This window comes from Schistocerca serialis, chromosome 5 (assembly GCF_023864345.2).
Source record: "Schistocerca serialis cubense isolate TAMUIC-IGC-003099 chromosome 5, iqSchSeri2.2, whole genome shotgun sequence".
Taxonomy (NCBI): domain Eukaryota; kingdom Metazoa; phylum Arthropoda; class Insecta; order Orthoptera; family Acrididae; genus Schistocerca; species Schistocerca serialis.
The window spans coordinates 510,016,739-510,036,769 of record NC_064642.1 but is presented as its reverse complement, the minus strand read 5'-3'; positions in this window follow the sequence as shown (position 1 = coordinate 510,036,769).

The following is a 20,031-nucleotide window of genomic DNA, read 5'->3' as shown; positions in this document are numbered from 1 at the left end:
GGTTCTAGGCGCTCCAGTCCGGAGCCGCGCTGCTGCTACGGTCGCAGGTTCGAATCCTGCTTCGGGCATGGGTGTGTGTGATGTCCTTAGGTTAGTTAGGTTTAAGTAGTTCTAAGTTCTAGGGGACTGATGACCACAGCAGTTGAGTCTCATAGTGCTCAGAGCCATTTTTTTTTTTCAGGGTCTTGTAAAAGACAGAGATTACAGAGTACAGAACTATTTTATTAACCCGCCACCCCACAACAGGAAAGTGCCACTAATAGATCACTTACAGAAAACCGGACCATCTACTCTAGTAACACATTAAAACCTACTCCTACGTCGCTTAGGGAGAAGTCTTACCACATTCGATTCAGTGTCTGAGGAGTAATCAGTTGTTAAAATAACCTGCTATCATGTTGGAGTATAGAATACATTCCTTTAAAATGTGAAGCGCGAAATATGCAACACACATTGGACTGTACGCCCGCTGGAGCAGGAAGCCATGCGTCAACGGATTGTGCTTCTATGACTGGGTTTTGTGTGCTGTCCTTAGGTTAGTTAGGTTTAAGCAGTTCTAAGTTCTAGGGGACTGATGACCATAGATGTTAAGTCTCATAGTGCTCAGAGCCATTTGAACCATTTTTTTTAAATTGTGCTCCGTTATAAGGCGGATGGAGGAACCGTGAGCCCGAGTAGTTAGTTGTACCAAAGGCGATTTATTGTCCAGCACCTCTACACGCTTCTTCCTGCCGATGCAAGACGCAGTACCTTAACAGCAAGGACAGAGCATGTAGGAGGACGGCACACTGGGTCATCTAATTCAGAAAATACTCTTCCTTGGCTGCCACACCTGCTAATTCATTTCCGTAAATTCCCTTGTGCGCTGGAACACAGCGGAATTACACCACCTTCCCTAGCCGTTGCGCTCCGAGAAAGGGGTCCTGGATATTCCGAACATATTTGTCCGCTGGGTACATTCCTCGAATAGGTTTGATGGCCCTACAAGATATTAGGAAGAATAATATCTTTTGGCGCCTCGTTGCACTTTGGAAGTCAGCGCGCAAAACTGAGCTTCAAGAACCAAAAGCGCTGGATACCTGTATCGCCGTGCCCACCTTTTGCATGGGATGTACAGCGGGGCCCTGGAGCACAGGTTTTCGTCATAATTCTGGAGTCACGCCGTAAGGAAACGCGGGCCGGGAGCGCGGCGCGCCCTCTTGCGGCGTGTTTGGCCGCCGGCCCGGCGAAGCGTAAACACACTGACAAAGGGGCGCCCGGCTTATTTGCTCGGCCCGTGTACTTATTTGTACGGGAAATAAATCATCTTACCGTCCGCACAAGAAACCACCGCAGTGTCTACAGATATCGCGGCTCGTCTCTCCAACTTTCAGGCTCATCGTATACCTACTCGCGCGTGCCTTTTCATTACGACCACTGGTCGATAGACGCTTCACTCTAAGGATATCCGTCTAATTAGATGCATGCGTTACTCATCAATTGTTTCGCTCTACTACCTACGAAAAATACTGATATACTGCGAGTTTAAAAACAAGTAAGTCCCACTTTTTAGATAAGATAATTCTGGTCAAAATTAGAAAAAAAAGTTCTACAAAATGGTGTCGGAAACAAGTACAGGGCTATTATAAATGATTGAAGCGATTTCATAAATTCACTGTAGCTCCATTCATTGACATATGGTCACGACACACTACAGATACGTAGAAAAACTCATAAAGTTTTGTTCGGCTAAAGCCGCACTTCAGGTTTCTGCCGCCAGAGCGCTCGAGAGCGCAGTGAGACAAAATGGCGACATGAGCCGAGAAAGCGTATGTCGTGTTTGAAATGCACTCACATCAGTCAGTCACAACAGTGCAACGACACTTCAGGACGAAGTTCAACAAAGATCCACCAACTGCTAACTCCATTCGGCGATGGTATGCGCAGTTTAAAGCTTCTGGATGCCTCTGTAAGGGGAAATCACCGGGTCGGCCTGCAGTGAGCGAAGAAACGGTTGAAAGCGTGCGGGCAAGTTTCACGCGTAGCCCGCGGAAGTCGACGAATAAAGCAAGCAGGGGCTAAACGTACCACAGCCGACGGTTTGGAAAATCTTACGGAAAAGGCTAAAGCAGAAGCCTTACCGTTTACAATTGCTACAAGCCCTGACACCCGATGACAAAGTCAAACGCTTTGAATTTTCGGCGCGGTTGCAACAGCTCATGGAAGAGGATGCGTTCAGTGCTAAACTTGTTTTGAGTGATGAAGCAACATTTCTTCTTAATGGTGAAGTGAACAGACACAATGTGCGAATCTGGGCGGTTGAGAATCCTCACGCATTCGTGCAGCAAATTTGCAATTCACCAAAAGTTAACGTGTTTTGTGCAATCTCACGGTTTAAAGTTTACGGCCCCTTTTTCTTCTGCGAAAAAAACGTTACAAGACACGTGTATCTGGACATGCTGGAAAAATTGGCTCATGCCACAACTGGAGACCGACAGCGCCGACTTCATCTTTCAACAGGATGGTGCTCCACCGGACTTCCATCATGATGTTCCGTATTTCTTAAACAGGAGATTGGAAAACTGATGGATCGGTCGTGGTGGAGATCATGATCAGCAATTCATGTCATGGCCTCCACGCTCTCCCGACTTAACCGCATGCGATTTCTTTCTATAGGGTTATGTGGAAGATTCAGTGTTTAAACCTCCTCTACCAAGAAACGTGCCAGAACTGCGAGCTCGCATCAACGATGCTTTCGAACTCATTGATGGGGACATGCTGCGCCGAGTGTGGGAGGAACTTGATTATCGGCTTGATGTCCGCCGAATCACTAAAGGGGCACATATCGAACATTTGTGAATGCCTAAAAAAACTTTTTGAGTTTTTGTATGTGTGTGCAAAGCATTGTGAAAATATCTCAAATAATAAAGTTATTGTAGAGCTGTGAAATCGCTTCAATCATTTGTAATAACCCTGTACTTCTTGACACATGGACCATTTTATATCTGTCTAGAATAGACAGTGCCCATTGGTTAAGTCTATTATCGACCGTTTCTGATTGGTTGTGTTTCTCTCTGTTCTTCCTGCACTGATTGCGATTTTTATGTCAGACATAGAACTGTTTCCAACCTACGTGTAGTACTGAGCGTTTACGAGCTGCAAACCACAGCTAGCATTTTATTCGCGCATTAGGCGGGATTCACACAGAGTCCGATGATAAATTACCAGAATGTGTGGGAGAATACAAATCCTCAAAATATTATGAAAGAAAGGCGACAGATTCGCTATAGCATAGATATGTGGACATAAACTGTGAGTGAGAGAATGACATGGCCAAAAGCTTTGCCAGGCAAATTAACGGGTGCTGTTTATCACTGCTCTCTGCGCGACAAATTACGGGAGGTATTAACCCTGCAGAAAGGCGACGGATATAGTTGATGCATGACGCGGAACCATCCTATCTTATTCGTCTCGTATGAAAATACCTGAAACAGACGTTTAATGAACTATGGGTAGGTCGAGGAAGTCAAGTAGCAAAACCTTGCCGTTCACCCAATTTTAATCTCTTACGTTTCCGCAATGATACATCCTACACCCACCGGTATTGTATATACACCACCAGAGTGCGTCCCATGCATGTGGCCAAATACGAAGCAGCTGGTTTTCAGTGTGTAATGTACGAATATTCTTCAGATATTCTTCGTAGTAATAGACGGCAAATCATGGAGTAAAACTGAAGTGATATAAGGTGTTCCCCAGAGAAGCGTCCTGGGACCTCTGCTGTTCCTGATCTATATAAATGACCTGGGTGACAATCTGAGCAGTTCTCTAGGTTGTTCGCAGATGATGCTGTAATTTACCGTCTAGTAAGGTCATCCGAAGACCAGTATCAGTTGCAAAGCGATTTAGAAAAGATTGCTGTATGGTGTGGCAGGTGGCAGTTGACGCTAAATAACGAAAAGTGTGAGGTGATCCACATGAGTTCCAAAAGAAATACGTTGGAATTCGATTACTCGATAAAAAGTACAATTCTCAAGGCTGTCAATTCAACTAAGTACCTGGGTGTTAAAATTACGAACAACTTCAGTTGGAAAGACCACATTGATAATATTGTGGGGAAGGCGAGCCAAAGGTTGCGTTTCATTGGCAGGACACTTAGAAGATGCAACAAGTCCACTAAAGAGACAGCTTACACTACACTCGTTCGTCCTCTGTTAGAATATTGCTGCGCGGTGTGGGATCCTTACCAGGTGGGATTGACGGAGGACATCGAAATGGTGCCAAAAAGGTCAGCTCGTTTTGTATTATCACGTAACAGGGGAGAGAGTGTGGCAGATATGATACGCGAGTTGGGATGGAAGTCATTAAAGCAAAGACGTTTTTCGTCGCGGCGAGATCTATTTACCAAATTTCAGTCACCAACTTTCTCTTCCGAATGCGAAAATATTTTGTTGAGCCCAACCTACATAGGTAGGAATGATCATCAAAATAAAATAAGAGAAATCAGAGCTCGAACAGAAAGGTTTAGGTGTTCGTTTTTCCCGCGCGCTGTTCGGGAGTGGAATGGTAGAGAGATAGTATGATTGTCGTTCGATGAACCCTCTGCCAAGCACTTAAATGTGAATTGCAGAGTAATCATGTAGATGTAGATGCACAGCTAGCGGGGATGGTACCTACTTTAGAGCCTTTTCCGCGCTCGATTCGTGACCAGAACAAGAACAACACTTAATATATGCTACAATTCGAAGCGGCGTCCGAGGTGCATCTTAAAGTGTTTTGCAGAGAATAAATGTGAATATTTTTTGGCATTTATTAATGTTGCTTAGTGTTCCTAAATGTCCATTTCATGGCTTTCATTATTGACTGCTAAACTATGAAATCATGAATGAAAGTGCATCAGAGAGTACAAAGATGTCTCACTAAGCAGTGGCTATTTCGTAGACTGACAAGCTGTTCCAACTGCTGAAAGGAGCGCGATGGTGGGAAATGAAACATCTCTCAACAACGTACTCATATAGCTATCGCCTGACGTGAAAGTGGAGAATGCTGTAAGTGATAGCCAATAATGGTGAGCGATTATGGGAAAGCAGCAGGGGCGGAAAGAGCCCGAGCTGCGACGCTGAATCCATAGGAGCGCGGCGCGACGGGTAAGGCTACACGCCGTCTGGAAGGGGAGAAGTACCCCCCGGATCACCTGTCGCCTCGCATGTCCACCACTACCAGCTTCCGGTAGGCGCGGAGTACAACATCCCTGTGTGCTGAATCACTCTGCAGTCTGAGCGTGCCTTCTGACGTAATGCTTGCCATTATTTTATTTTTGTCTGAGAGACCTGTGTTCATTAATCGCATTGTTAATGTCTGTTAATGTAAATGCGATGATAGCGATAAAGTTAGTGTACTGCGAAGTAACAGCTGGTAGGGTTAATTTATAGACTATTACAAGTGGGAACTATGATTCACGTCGAATCGTATGCGTCGCCACTCTTTGTGTACGTATTGATGTCCGGGATGCGCGCTCTGACTGTAATGACTGCTCGCAGAAAACATTAAGTAGGGCCTAACAATGAAAAAAAAATACTTTTTGTTAGGTAACAGCTTAATCCCATAGTTTTTTGGGCAATGAGTCCATACCTGGAACTAGAAAATTTGTAAAACATGTCACTCGAGCGAAAAAGTAATTTATTTTTTCCGTCTGAACAAAAGTTTTAATGGCGTATAAATACGAAAACATATCTTACTACACAGGAACACACATTCACTGAGTTACACTTCCCCTCTCTCTTGTCCTTAAAGCATATCCCGTCAGGTGGGAAAAGGTTTCGAGACTGGATTATTAAAAAAAATAAAAGGTAAGATGGTAGTTTTAATGCTTCAAGTGTTCTACATAGTCTCTCCCCGCCTCAGTTCAACGCAGAAAACGTTCATACAACCATGTGAACCTGTCAGAAAAGCTATTTTCTTGTATGTTCAATTCCCAAGTCACACTTGCTTGAATGTCGGTTAAGTCGTCAAAGTGTTGACAGTTCATGTGAATTCCAGCATTTTGTCGTTTAGTGGTTGTTTCGTACTGGCAAATCGACAATGATTTTTTCCACGAAGCAACTGTCATTTTATATTTCAATCAAGTCGCGACAGTCGTGCACACGTCGTTCGAGAGTCCAGGTGTGCGGGACAAACTCTGCACACACTTTTCTCTTCATCAAATCATTATGGAGAATGTCTTGAACAGCTGATTTACAGTTGTTACTCCACTGCGATTTGAGATACCACAACGCTCACACCCTATGGCTGCAATCCACTACTGAACACAGCCTGCTCACGACTGACTGGTCGAATGCACGTCTGTTGTCTACAGCTGTTAGTTCACGCTGCCACGGTAGTTACTGCGCTGATGTCGCTTTTACGCCAGGAATACAATCAATGTCGGAACTTTCTGGCCGCGTCGGATTAGCCCAGCGGTCTAAAGCGCTGCAGTCACGGACTGTATGGTTGGTCCCGGCGGAGGTTCGAGTCCTCCCTCGGGCATGGGTGTGTGTGTGTTTGTCCTTAGGATGATTTATGTTAAGTAGTGTATAGGCTTAGGGACTGATGACCTTAGCAGTTAAGCCCCATAAGATTTCAAACACATTTTTTTTTACTTTCTGGGCGGAAAATGCGTAATACAGCTACTACTCCAAATCAAATGGCTCTGAGTACTATGGGACTTAACATCTGAGGTCATCAGTGCCCTGGAACTTAGAACTGCTTAAACCTAACTAACCTAAGGACATCACACACAGCCATGCCCGAGGCAGAATTCGAACCTGCGACCGCAGCAGTCGCGCAATTCCGGACTGAAGCGCCTAGAACCACTCCGCCACCGCGGCCGGCGCTACTTTTCCGATGAATTGTTTTTTGTACATCTCGGTGAAGTAACCAACAGCAGTTTCCCATCACTGAAGTATCCTAGAGGCCCTGATAGAATCCTTCCTTCACTGTAATGTCTTGGTGCAAGCGCTCTTGCTCTTCACCGACACCAGCAAAATTCTCTGAAAAAAAAGTGACAGTTCAGAAACTGAATTTCGACGTTCTTCCAAAAGCTTACGTTCCTGAAGTTTTCCGGACACGGATCACCAGAAAGTATTTAAGGCGTGCTAATAATACGCTTGATTCTTTGTTCTTCAGAACGCTTCCTTGCCACAGCGATCAGCAAGGGCGAGCGCCCCCGTGCACTCTCGTTAAAATGTGACGCTTGCGCACGGAGAAGTCTCTCGGTCATTAAAGCCCCCCTGAGCGGTGTGTAGCGTCGCTAGAAGTCGAGATGTCGGTACGAGAGATTATTAGGCAGCAGCAGCGCTTTACGACGGTCGCGATAGTGCACCGGGGTGGGGTGGGGTCCCTCCGGCATCGGGACCGGGAATAAGCCGCGCGTCGCTGTAGGACTCAGGCTCGAGGCACAATGGCGGGGCGCAGCCGGCGAGGGCGGCCGGATGGCACCGCCGGAAGTCCGACTGCCCGCCCGCCACCAATCGAACGGCGAACGTGAACGGGGGAGACGGCCCTACCCGACAAAGGGGGCGCGCGCCGCATACGCAAACGCGCCGCGGGCCGTCCTAACTTCCAGGAGCACCTGCCTCTGCGACTGCGTCCGCAGGAAAGGAAAAGTTGCAGCCGCACTTGGCGGAGAGCCTCGGCCCGAACAATGCCCACGAGGGGCAGCATTGTTCTGCGAGCACTTCCCGCGGCTGCGACCGTCGCCGGATGGCGGCCAATGCACGCAGCCAGACTGCTGTCTGCAGTCAGAGCACTCTTGGCGATACCGCGTCTCCAGTCCACGCTGCTCTCTGGGCACAGCACACGTATCCGATTCGAGCCCGAATCAGTTGAGATCCTCCATATCCGTCATTACCCAACGTCATAAGCTCACCGTAAAATTATACGAGAGGCGTCCAATACGTAATGCAACACTTTCTTTCTTGACCAGTTTCGATCAAAAATGCGGAATTTCTTGTGTGACATCGTGGTATATTCCCGCTTCAGCCCCTATATTTTCATGAATTACCGATAGGTGACGGCGCTGTATCTTCAAAACGGCGTCTGTAACCGAGCCGCTTTCAACTGCAGAGCTGTCGCTGAGTTTCTTTTCGCGGAAAACCAGGGCATCGCCGAAATTCATATGCGCCTGCAGAATGAATACGGAGACCTGGCAGTGAACAAAAGCACGGAGAGTCGTTGGGCGAGACGTCTGTCGCCATCGCAATAAGGTTGCACAAACCTGTCCGATATCCACAGTGCCAGACGGCCGCACACAGCTGTAACTCCTGCAATGCTGGAACAGGGGGATACTCTTATTCTAGGTGATCGACCGATCACTACCAAACACCTTGCTGCTCAACGTCTCTGGTGGTAGTGCAGACACACTCGTCCACCAGCTGGGGTACTCAAAGGAGTGCGCCTGCTGGGTTCATCGACGCCTAACAGGAGACCATTAAAAGCAACGAAGGACGATCTATGAGGAATTGCTTGCGCACTAAAAGGCTGATCGTGACAGCTTTTTGTCGAACATCGTCACAGGCCATGAAACTTGGGGTCATTATTTCGAACCGGAAACAAAATGGAAATCCATGGAGTGGCACCACACCACCTCTCCTCAAAAGAAAAAGTTCTAAGCTGCATCCTCAGCCAATAAAATCATGGCAATGGTCTTCTGGGACTTTGAATGGGTTATTCTGTTTGATGTCCTCCCCCACAGTGCAACTATCAACTCTGAAGCATATTGTGCTACCCTCAGGAAACTGAAGAAACGACTTCAGCCTGTTCGTCATCACAAAAATGCAAATGAAATTCTCCTTCTCCATGACAACCCATTGCCTCACACAAGGCTGTGCGTTGGAGAGCAGCTCACAAACGTTCTCTCGACCGTTCTTCCTCCCGCCTCTCGCACCTACCGTCTTCCATCTGTTTGGCAGAATGAAGAATGCTCTCCGCAGGAAGCAGTACTTGGATAATGGGGAGGTTATTGATGCAGCAAGGCGTTGGCTCAAACGTCGACCAGTAGAGTGGTACCATGCGGGCATACAGGCCTTCCCAGTAAGGTGGCGTTAAGGCCGTCGCATTGAACGGAGATCATGTTTCAAAAAATATGGTTTTGTAGGCAAAAGAGTGGGGAATAACGTGGTATACTGGAACCCTGAATAAAACCAACCTACTATCAGAAAAAAAATGTGTTGCGTTACTTATTGGAAGTCCCTCGTACGTCACTCCAGTTTAATAGTTCATCGGTGACATGATCATGGCAGTGGAATGGTGTGTATGTGCAAGTCAGTTGTCTGGGCTCAGTGCAGTACTACGGGCCGACGTGATAGAATTGCAGAAAAGTGATATCGTTGGACGTGTCCATGTCACACCGTAATTCAAGTTGACAGATTTGTTCATGTACCAGTGCGGTTTTTCCATCGCGTCTAGAAAAAAATACTATGACTCGCAGCGGCGTTAACACGGTGCTCGCAAAAAAGCTCCTAACCTATAGGAACTGGGGACGAATGTCATCTGGTTTCATACCCGACAGGAATTGTGCAAATAGCGAACGAATTTGTGAAGGGAACGGTACGTAATGGACATCTCGAGTCGGGTACCACGCAAAAGTCCATTGCTCATAGCAGCACTTACGGCTGCACGTCTTCAATAGGCCAAACGACACAGAAAACAAATCGTAGCTGATTGGTGGCGTGTAATGGAGTCTGATGAGTCACAGTTAGGAATACAGGAACAACGACTCCTGGGTGAGTCGGAACACCTGCAATTAGTTAGGGTGTAAATCAGGCCAGAAATGGTTCTGTGTTGTTTCAGGATGTTTTCTGTCCTACGAATTGAAGTTACCGTGAATTTCAATTAGGATTCTAATTTCAACATTCTCGGTGACCAAGCATTGCCCTTTCTTCTACATCTTTGTGGTAGGTAAACTGTGGACACCCCTGTCTCCCACTATGACAACAGCCATGTTCACAAGGTTGCACACATACAATTCTGTATGATCAACTCTCGACTGGCCTACTAAATCATCCTATCTTAAAACCATAGAAAACGTAAGAGACTATTTTGAATTGGGGGTGACAGGTTGCCCTACAGTTTGGTAGCTCTGCGGGATACAATCATCTATGAGTGGCTTCAGGTACACAGGAAATACCTGTACCTTGCTCCGCCTTGGGTGAGTCGGGAAGTTAGGCATTCGACTGGCCACATCGACTACACGTGGCTTGTTTTTTATCCTTTACGGCAAGAGTACTCATTGTCTGTTGAGAGACATAACGATCGGAATGAAACACCGTAACCACTCGTGATTATATCAAATGAAAGACTAGTTTAAACGAAACTAATTATGATCCTAAACTCATCATCACACCATGTAAATCTGTACATATTATAAAAATGGTCGTACATATGTATGTATTTACCCGTCTGTGTTTATATTCCACATCTCCTACTAAACAACTGGACCGATTTCAGTCAAACTTGGCACACATGTCCTTACTGTCTGGAAACCATCGCAGTGGGGGTAAGACCGCCCCCCCCCCCCTCACACACACACACCTATCAAATGGGTGGGGATGGGAGTGAAAAGTAGTGTAGCCCACTTTCATATTTTAGTCATGAGGTATTTGAGAATGAGAGCACTTGTGATATGGAACAAACTTAGCACATCATTTCAAACCTTTACCAGACATTTTTTCGCTGACAACCCTCACAAAACAATGAAAATGTTGTAACTGACAATTCGAAAGTTTTTACAACACAACTTTTATTTACGTGAGTCTACATGGAAATGACTGAATAACAACGAAAAGTCACAATCACAAAACCATTAAGAATTTCCTACTAGAGGCAACAAAAGATAACTTCTAAGTTGCCCACAAGGGTCCGTGGCAACACACATACACTTAATTCCAAGTCCTATTCTGATGGCGAAGACGTAGTCTTCCGTGGAGACGTCCTTGAGGTCGGTATTCGGCGTGAACTGGCGTGCGGTGCTGGTTCTAGCCTTAAAATAGTATTGGTCAGCCAATCAGATGTTGGTGTAGGAAATAGTACGCAGAATGTCTGTTTCCAAAACACCCAATGTTTACCATTGCTTACGCCTTTGGCCATAGGCAACCTCGGTCCTGTGTCGTGTTACATGTGTTGCCGGCCCGCAGGGGCTACCTTGGCGAGGGCGTAACAGAAGGGAAAAAAAGTTTATCTCTCAGTACGTTTTCGCTGTTCATGCAATAAAACTGCCGTATGAAGCATAACGTTTTAATTTATTACTTCTTTACTACTAACTTTATTCGCGACAAAGTTTTGCGTACAGTATTCACATATACCACCGAATGTACTAGCAAAATTTCATCATAGTAAGACACGTCATGAACACAAAATGCGTTATAGTTCATGTATGTTTCTGTTACCTATTTGCTCCTAACTATATTCAAAGCACACTTTGTAGGTAGTAGCCACATATAACACTGAATGCACCTGCAAAATTATATCACTGTACAGGACAGAGTTCAGGAGATACGACGTCATGAACATTAAGCTGCGTGCAAATGGAATGGCAGGACAAAACTCGCTATAGATATAGGTGAAATATGTGTACAAATACTTGTGAAATATATTAAATATAAATATGTAAAATACATTTGACATGTGCATATACAGGTAAAGCCAAGAGTAAAAAGCTCATACTAAACACTTGAAACGATTTCGACTTAATTTGGTACACATAGCCTATTATTTACGATCTGGAAAGAAATACTGTGGAGATAAGAACTACCAGCGTTCTCTTGGAGTGAGAGTGATAACGAGAAGAGAGAAGGAGAAGGAGGGGGAGATAGACACCGATAGTGGGAGCGGGTAAGGGACAGAGAGGGTAGAGAGACCGAGAGGGGGGAGAGGAGGAGATGGACAGAGAAAGGAAAGAGGAAGAGATGGACAGAAACAGGAGGAGGAAGAGATAGGCAGAGAGAATGAGGAAGGAAACAGAGAAAGAGAAGAGAAGGGCAGAGAGAGAGGAGAGAAGGACATGGGCCTGGAAAGGAAAGAGGAGGAGATGAACAGGGAGAGGGGTGAGTAGGAAATGAACAGAGAGGAGGAAGAAATGAACAGAGAAAGGGGAGAGGAGGAGATAGACAGAAGATCGGTGGGGGAGTGAAGGTTAGGATGGACAGGGAGAGGAGGGAAGCGAAGATAGACTAATAGAAGACTGGAATGCCGGGTACTCAGCTAGTTACGTATAATTTCAGAGCAGAGGACGCATGATTGTCCTAAAATAACATGCGTTTCGTGAGCGCTTTGCGTATGGCAGAGTTGATATTGGGCGGCGGGGTTTTGCACAGAGAGCGGCCGCCCTGTGTGCAGTAGCCTGAGCCGACCCTGCTGGGCCATCGTATCCCGCTACTTGACGACGGCGCCTGAGTGGGCCCTATCCCTATCCCTGTCCTTATCCCCGGGCCCGTGTTGGCGGTTATTAGGCAGGTAGGGCAGTCCGCATTGTGCGCACGCGCCCGGCCGCCTGTGCGGTGCGGGGTGTGGGGTAGCGCTGATTCACAGCCGGTCGGCCAGCACTGTTGCCAGAACGGCGCACCCTCGCGCAACCCCAGCTGACTCCCTGTAAGGCCCGCTAGCAGCCAGCGTCTTCGGGCTATTCCGCAAGACACGCCAGCTTATGGCTACTGCGTGCTCGAAACGTCTGACATTTTCTTATGACAGGTTTGGCGTAGGTTTTTATTATTATAACTGCTCGCTTTCCACTGATCGCAGCTTTCGATAGCTCGCTCTGAAAGTATGTGTTCAAGCAACTTCTGATTTAGACGACGAAACTACCGTCAATGGTGGCTGCAAAATAATTTAAAAAATTTAGCAGTATATTATGCATTTCAGTAGGAAAGTGCCATTCTCAATTGTGTTTTTGTTAGCTGAAAACTTTTTGGAGATAATGTTTGCCTTATGTGAACAGCTGACTTGTTTTGGTAACTCCCCTGTAACACAAGCACGGGTGAATTTATCATTAACGAAATTATCAATATTTTTCCACTAAAATTAAAAACTTAATGCCATTAGTGATATTTCTAAGAGTTCTAGAGTTGTATTGTCGTTTGTCCTGTATGTTACTGATTATATGTTTTCGCTTTTAGTACTATCCCATTGTACCGAAAGAGTTGCGATATAAATTTACCGTATTATAGTCCCAGAGTTAGCCCTTGAAAGCGACTGTAGTGTGGAAAATACTCCGGAACAATTCGCTAATGACATTTCATGTATGTCGCGAACTCGAGAGTTACTGTGCACCTCCGATGACGGAAGAAGAAAGAGAAGAAGAAGAGAGAAGACCACCACAAACGAGAAGACACCACCAACAACCGCAAAAACCAAACCCTTAACATTCCCCCTCAACTGTAATAAAATACAATACTTAAATTGTAATAGATAAAGTAAGAGAAATAAATATTTTTAACACTATGGCCGAAAAGAGCATGAAGAAGCTCTATAGCGGCCCGCCCTGTCCCCTTCAAGGAAGGGAATGAAAAGTCTCAAAAAATAAAAAAAAAATAATAAAAAAAACCTCCGAGGACAATAAGTTGCTCCGCAGGTAGGGTTGCCAGGTCCAAAAATATAAAAGCCGGACTCGGCGTTATATTTGGACAGACATTTTGTCCTAACAGCCAGACTACCTATTTTACCCTATTTTCAATCGTTTATTACTAGTCAAAGAGAGTGAGCTTTCTGCGAGATCAATTTTAACCGCACCTTACAAATAAAATTACCAGTAACCAAACTCCTAATCTGAAAATTATGACAGCAACTGAGTGCTTTCAAAAGAATAGGTACGAAACAACACTGGGGATATAACTGAAGTCTTCATTCAAAGGTAATCACCATACGTCTGAGCAGAACTACTACAAACCGTACGACTCCCTGTTCCCAGAATTCCGACGGCGGTTACAGGAGCCAGTCCCCCACAGTGCCTTTCAGTTTATCGTTCGAGTTGAAGAGCTTGAGGCGTGTCTTTTTTTTTTTTTTTTTTTTTTCCTCTGCAAGCAGCCCTGACCGTTTGCTCCTGATGAAGCACCGTCATTGTTAATGGTTTTTCCGTGCCCGAGAAAATCGGTAAGTATCGGACCTCGAAAGGCGAAAAAGACGGTGATCATTACCTTTCCCGCTGAGGGCAAAGCTTTGAATTTTTTAGGGGGACGACGCATGCTTCCACTGCGTGCTGTCTCGCCTTGTCTCTGGCTCGAAGTGAAGGCATCAGCTCTCGTTACATAGATGTGTCACTGCGATGTCCCAAAGTGGCATACTCAAATTTCAATCGGTTTGGTTGTTGCGACGTTTCGTTTTCGTTTGAACACGCCTAATACTTTACTACGATCGCTCTGCGCATATCGGGATTTTGGCATTGTGTGTTGCGTCCTCTACGTCATCGCTAAAAAGCTTAACAAAAGCTGGACTTGTATACATTTGGCTGGACAGGACCATAAAAACCTGGGTACCTGGCAACCCTACCCGAAGGACCGGGTTCCCGTTATGGAAGATGATCAGAAAATTTTTAAAAAGCGTTATATTGAAAGCTCTTTGCAATGTGCCCGGATATAGCCTCACACAGCATGTCGGAGAAAATGAGCGTTGACAAATAGTAAAAACTGAGTATTTCGCTGAGATGCAGAATATATCTACTAACATTTATGAGGCAAAAGATCGTATCTTTAAAATAATGACAGCCTTCAAGCCCTATCTACTGCAGAATTGCAATTAGTAGCTCTACAAGCGTGGCCCAGTTGCCCACAGGACGATAATTAAGACATGCCAATACAGTCAACGTTAAGGTTCAAATTTTGAAACAACGTATTTGGCCGGCCGAAGTGGCCGAGCGGTTCTAGGCGCTTCAGTCTTATACCGCGCGACCGCTACGATCGCAGGTTCGAATCCTGCTTCGGGCATGGGTGTGTGTGATGTCCTTAGGTTAGTTAGGTTTAAGTAGTTCTCAGTTCTAGGGGACTGATGACCTCAGATGTTAAGTCCCTTAGTGCTCAGAGCCATTTGAACATCGTATTTGCGTGTATTTATCAAAAAATTATGTTGTAATTCGGACGTTTTATTGACAAAACAAAATGATAGTACCCAACGAATGGAGCTGTATACTAATAACGACAACGAAGCAAATGACTTCGGAACAGTGTTACAGAAACGTAAAAGGCTCCGTTGTTCGTATGAAGAGATATCTACACAATACAAGCAAGATAAACCTTAAAGGTAATGAATTTTTCAAGGAACACTTGCTTGGAATTGAGCAGCGAACACGTTAAAGGTTAGTCTTCGATAAAGCACCCCCAGCAGATAACGCTAATACCATTTAAGGCGGTTTAGCCTTTAGAATGAGCAGACGTTTTCTGTGGTAATAAGATTGGGCGATTTAGCGGGCTAGTCGAAGTGTGATGTAGTGCCGGAGGGTTCGCCTAACTAGGAACGTATGCGTGCAGCCCTGTGAAGAGGGCTATAGACATTTTGGAAAATGAGACTGTCCACAGCCTACACATCATGAAGATACAGAAGAAGGGGCGGGACGTAGTAACCGGAAATTTTGAAACGAGCATCCTGATTTATGTTCACAGTAGCCTGAATGAGTGGCCCGACTTAAGAAACACCTCCAGAACATTACAGAATTACCTCTGGCCTAGAATACAACCTCCACACACTGTGGGTTAAACGCTTCATCGCGCTGTCGGTGCACTCGCCATCTAGTGTCATTTGAAAAGAGGCATAATACAGACTCGACAGAGCACACTACACGCCTCCACTCAGCTACTGTTCACATTGTGTTGTTGGCTCACTGAAAAAGTGCAGTTTACGTGCCGTCTTAAGCAATGGAGTGTTGTGAGTCACCTGACTGCAGACGTCCATTGCTTGCAATATTGATTGTCATTGACAAGGCGTAACACTCCTCTCCATCGGTTACGATCTTTCTGCGATTACTGTTCCTAAGGTGTGCTACATGGCTGCGGTTGGTATACCAGTCCTTGTGAACACGCGTTGTTTCAGAACAAATAGGGCCACTCCAATCAGGGTGTGATTAGACCGCGCCCAAATACGACGGCTCCTTTCTGTCATTCTGTCACGTCTCCACGGCGACCCATCATACTGCGCTGATACCATACAGCCGAGAGGCTCATTCACACCATTTCCCTGACAGAGGCTCACAAGACCGCCTGGTACCAGTTCTACACGATGAGCAGCGTTCAAAGCGAGCAGTGTGTTCCTTTATGGCGGTTATTACACCGTCTGACAGTGGTAAGGAACAGCTGACACCTGCGAAGGACCAACTGTCAAATGCTACGGAACAACCGACAACTGCTGTGGAACACCCGACCAATGACAGTGAAAGGAAATGTAGAGGGCGGGACGTGTTAACAGCAGCGAAACCTGCGGACTAAAGCTCTGTATGCGTTCGACGATTCATGCAGTACTGTGTTTGACGAAGATTGTTGTGGAACCGACTAGTACGACATTCCGTGTGGTACGGCAACATTTGTAAGAGACATCATTTCAGTGCTTACGATCGTGAAAGAACAGTTGGACGGCTGGAAGTCGGTCAACGCGCCACAACTGTAGCCACAATAAAGAGTGTGTTCGAAAGTGTTATATCGCGATTAAAAAAGGCCGCTGAAGGTGGAATTGCTATGCGAAATTGTGCCGGTTGTCTTAGATTAGACAACCTGATACGATATTGCAGTGCCTGTGTTACACCGAATTACGAAACAATGTATCTTTGAGCATGCATGCATACATGACCAATCGTGGACCGCCACCCCGCAAGAGGATAAGTGTCTCGTAGTAATGGTTAAAAGAAATGCCATCTCACTCCTAGGCAGATCGCTGCAGACCGGCGACCGCTCGGTACACGTGTCTCTGCCAGAAACATTCCGCAGCGATCAAATCAGGCTAGCTTTTGATCGGAGGCCTGTTAAATGCATCCCACTTCAACCACGCCATCGTCGAGAAAAGAGTTCGTTGGCGCAGGGAGCATTCTGGTTGGGGTCAGCAACAGTGATCCAGAGTGATGTTGTCCAACGAATTCCGCTTGTCTGCGGCAAGAGATTCAGGCCACCAGTAGTATGGAGAGAGGGGGCAACACGTTACACACCCCAGAAAGATCACGAAAGTTGTCGGTATGGCCTAGGTATTATCGTAAGGGAGGAGTTATGCACAACGGACGAACACCGCTGCAGATCTTTACAAGAGGCGGCGTTACAGCATAGTCTGTTTAGCGGTGTGGTAGGTCCCGACTTTCTGTTTATGGAGTCCCAACTTTCCGTTTATGGACGACAATGCCTACCCACATAGGACCGACCGTTGAGGCGTCTGACATACTGGAAAATAATGATGTTGAACGTTGGAATGGCTTATGTAGCCCCCAGACCTAAATTCTGTAGAGCAGGCTTGGGGTGCTCTTTACAGACGTGTTTTTCGATGATAATCCACTCCCCAAACCGGGCAGGAACTAAAAACCGTTTTGAGACAGAAGTGGGACAATATCCCAAAAAGACTCCTCAACAGTTAGATAACCAGCATGATTAACAGGTGCCAAACGTGCATTAGTGACAGTGGAAGGCATATTCCTTCCTGAGACGTCGACTTTTATGTTGGGAGTCTGACCTGTGTCAAACATGAATGTTACTTATGCCTGTTGTCCTGCTTTCCCATGTGCTAAAATCAGTACCATTGTTCATTACAAATATACCAATCCACCACTATTATGTATGTACTGTATTTCATGTCGCCCGTCATTGCCCGTCACTATTCCTGTCACACCGTTTCTTTTCCTTAGTTGTCAAGCAGTTAGTATTTTGTCCAGTGAGTTAATTGCTCTGCACAGTCAAGAGACGTGCGCTTGAAGAAGTTCTATCAGAGATCGAAGATTAATTGATTTTAGACAAACGACTGGAAACGTAAACCTTTGTGGCTGGGCGGTGACTTGGGCCGGGCTCCACCCCCTATGTTGTACCCAGTGGGCCGCCTCCGGCTCGTAGTTCAGCTCGAGCCTACCTCCCCTCTTCAGTGATAGACTGCTTTACATGTTCGCGATTTCAGTGAGCCTGTGTTACGGTAATCGATGTCTTGGCTGTGTAAAGCTGGTGGGACAGCCGTAGTTCGGCGGGGGACGCTATTGAACCCACCGGCGGTATCGTCGTATGAGGACGCGGAAGAGGCGGCTGCCGTGCCGCCTTATGCAATATGCATTTCCAATATGAATTCTGTCGGCACTTCTGCTCACAGCAGCGGCTAATCTATTCATTGACTCCCTCGTCCGCCTCTACCAACAAAATGGAAGAGGCCCGTCAGAACATGTTTGGGCAATTGCTGTTTCCTTCACTCGCTAAGCAAATTGAAAGGGGAGTTAGTCTCCCCGTACTTGTCCATGCTAATCGTTTGCGAGAATACAAGAAACTGTTGCGCCTATGGGCTTCATGCAGACAATTAATTCTATCTGACATATCCCACCAACGTTTACGCCGATGACATTACTGACACCCATTCGATTAAAATCACTAAGCTTTGAGTTCGTGTGGTTGGAAACAAGCCGCTTATTGTGACAGCACATCCAAAGTCTGAGGTTCTCCGACGACCTATAGCAGATGACGTGAAGCGTATTACAACGGAACAACGACTGCCTTAAATGGTATTTATCTCGGCATTACAGAGGATTGCTGTTTGCCAAGCACTACATGTAGTAGTTTCAAAGCTTTTGTCATAATATTGCCTAAATATGAATACCGCCCACTTTCCTTCATCTACTGATCTCCAACCTAGATGCTTCTGTTGACTTTGGAGGGCAGCAGAGAGGTGCTGTCACTCTGAAGTTTTAATTGGAACTGGATGCTCGTTTGGTAAAAGCACTGACCGCTAAAGGTAAGAGTCTGGGTTGCATTGTGCGAAGGTACACAAAGTCCAAAAAGAAGGAACTTAATTGTTACATGGAGAGGGCAACAACTATGCCACTACGATACTCCAAGATAAGTCGGAGTAAAGTTGGATCGCAGTGGCACGTTCAAATATCATAGCCAAGAAACAAGGCTGAAAGTGTCTGCTCGGGGCAACGTCATACGTAAACGTGGTGGCACCACATGGGGATTACAGCCTAACGTGCTCCGTGCATCTGCCCTGGCAGTATGCTTCCCTGCAGCACAAAACGCAACACCAGTCTGGCGCGACTCCAGACATGTTAAACAGGTGGACGCGGCACTGAATGAGACTGGGCGCATTGTGACTGGCTGCTTGCGACCAACTACTGTCATTAAAATCTATCAAATCAGAGGTATAGTGCCAACTGATATCCACAGAATAACGGTAGCAGAAATTGAGATAAATAAGCAGGAAACAGACCCCAGGCACCCTCTGTTCGCACGTGAAGCACAAAGACCTACGCTGAGGTCAATAAGGAGATTCATGCACATAACATCAGCAATTTCGTCAGCACCTGGAACTCTTCGAACAGATCTATGGCGCGATGTATTAACTAAAACGATTAGTAAGAACATCAGAGAGGATCTTGCCGCCGGATTTCATCTGCCATAAGCGACATGCAAGGCTCTAAACCGACTGAGAACAGGAGTGTCAAGATTCAAGGCCAACCTCAGGAAGTGGGGCTACACCACTGAGGAGGAATAATGTGAGTATGACGACCTACGGTACACAAAACATCTGCTCTGCAGAAACTTGCCCGATCCTTGCACCAAAGAAGATCTTTATGCAGTAAATGATAAGATAATCAAAACCACGGAATTCTGGAGCTTGCGGCCCACTTAATAGAAAACAATATGTGTTTTTGCTGTATTATGTTATTACTTTCAGTATCTTGTATTATTATACTGTACTTTTATTAACCATGTTGCATTTTAATTAGTTTGTATATCTACGTTCTGGACATGTAAAGTAAAATAAATAATTACAGAGTGAAAGTCTGATCTTCAAACAGTATCTGCGGATAATCCTTTCCATTCTCAGCTCTGCATTACGAAGACCCCTGTCCTATCACACCTGCAG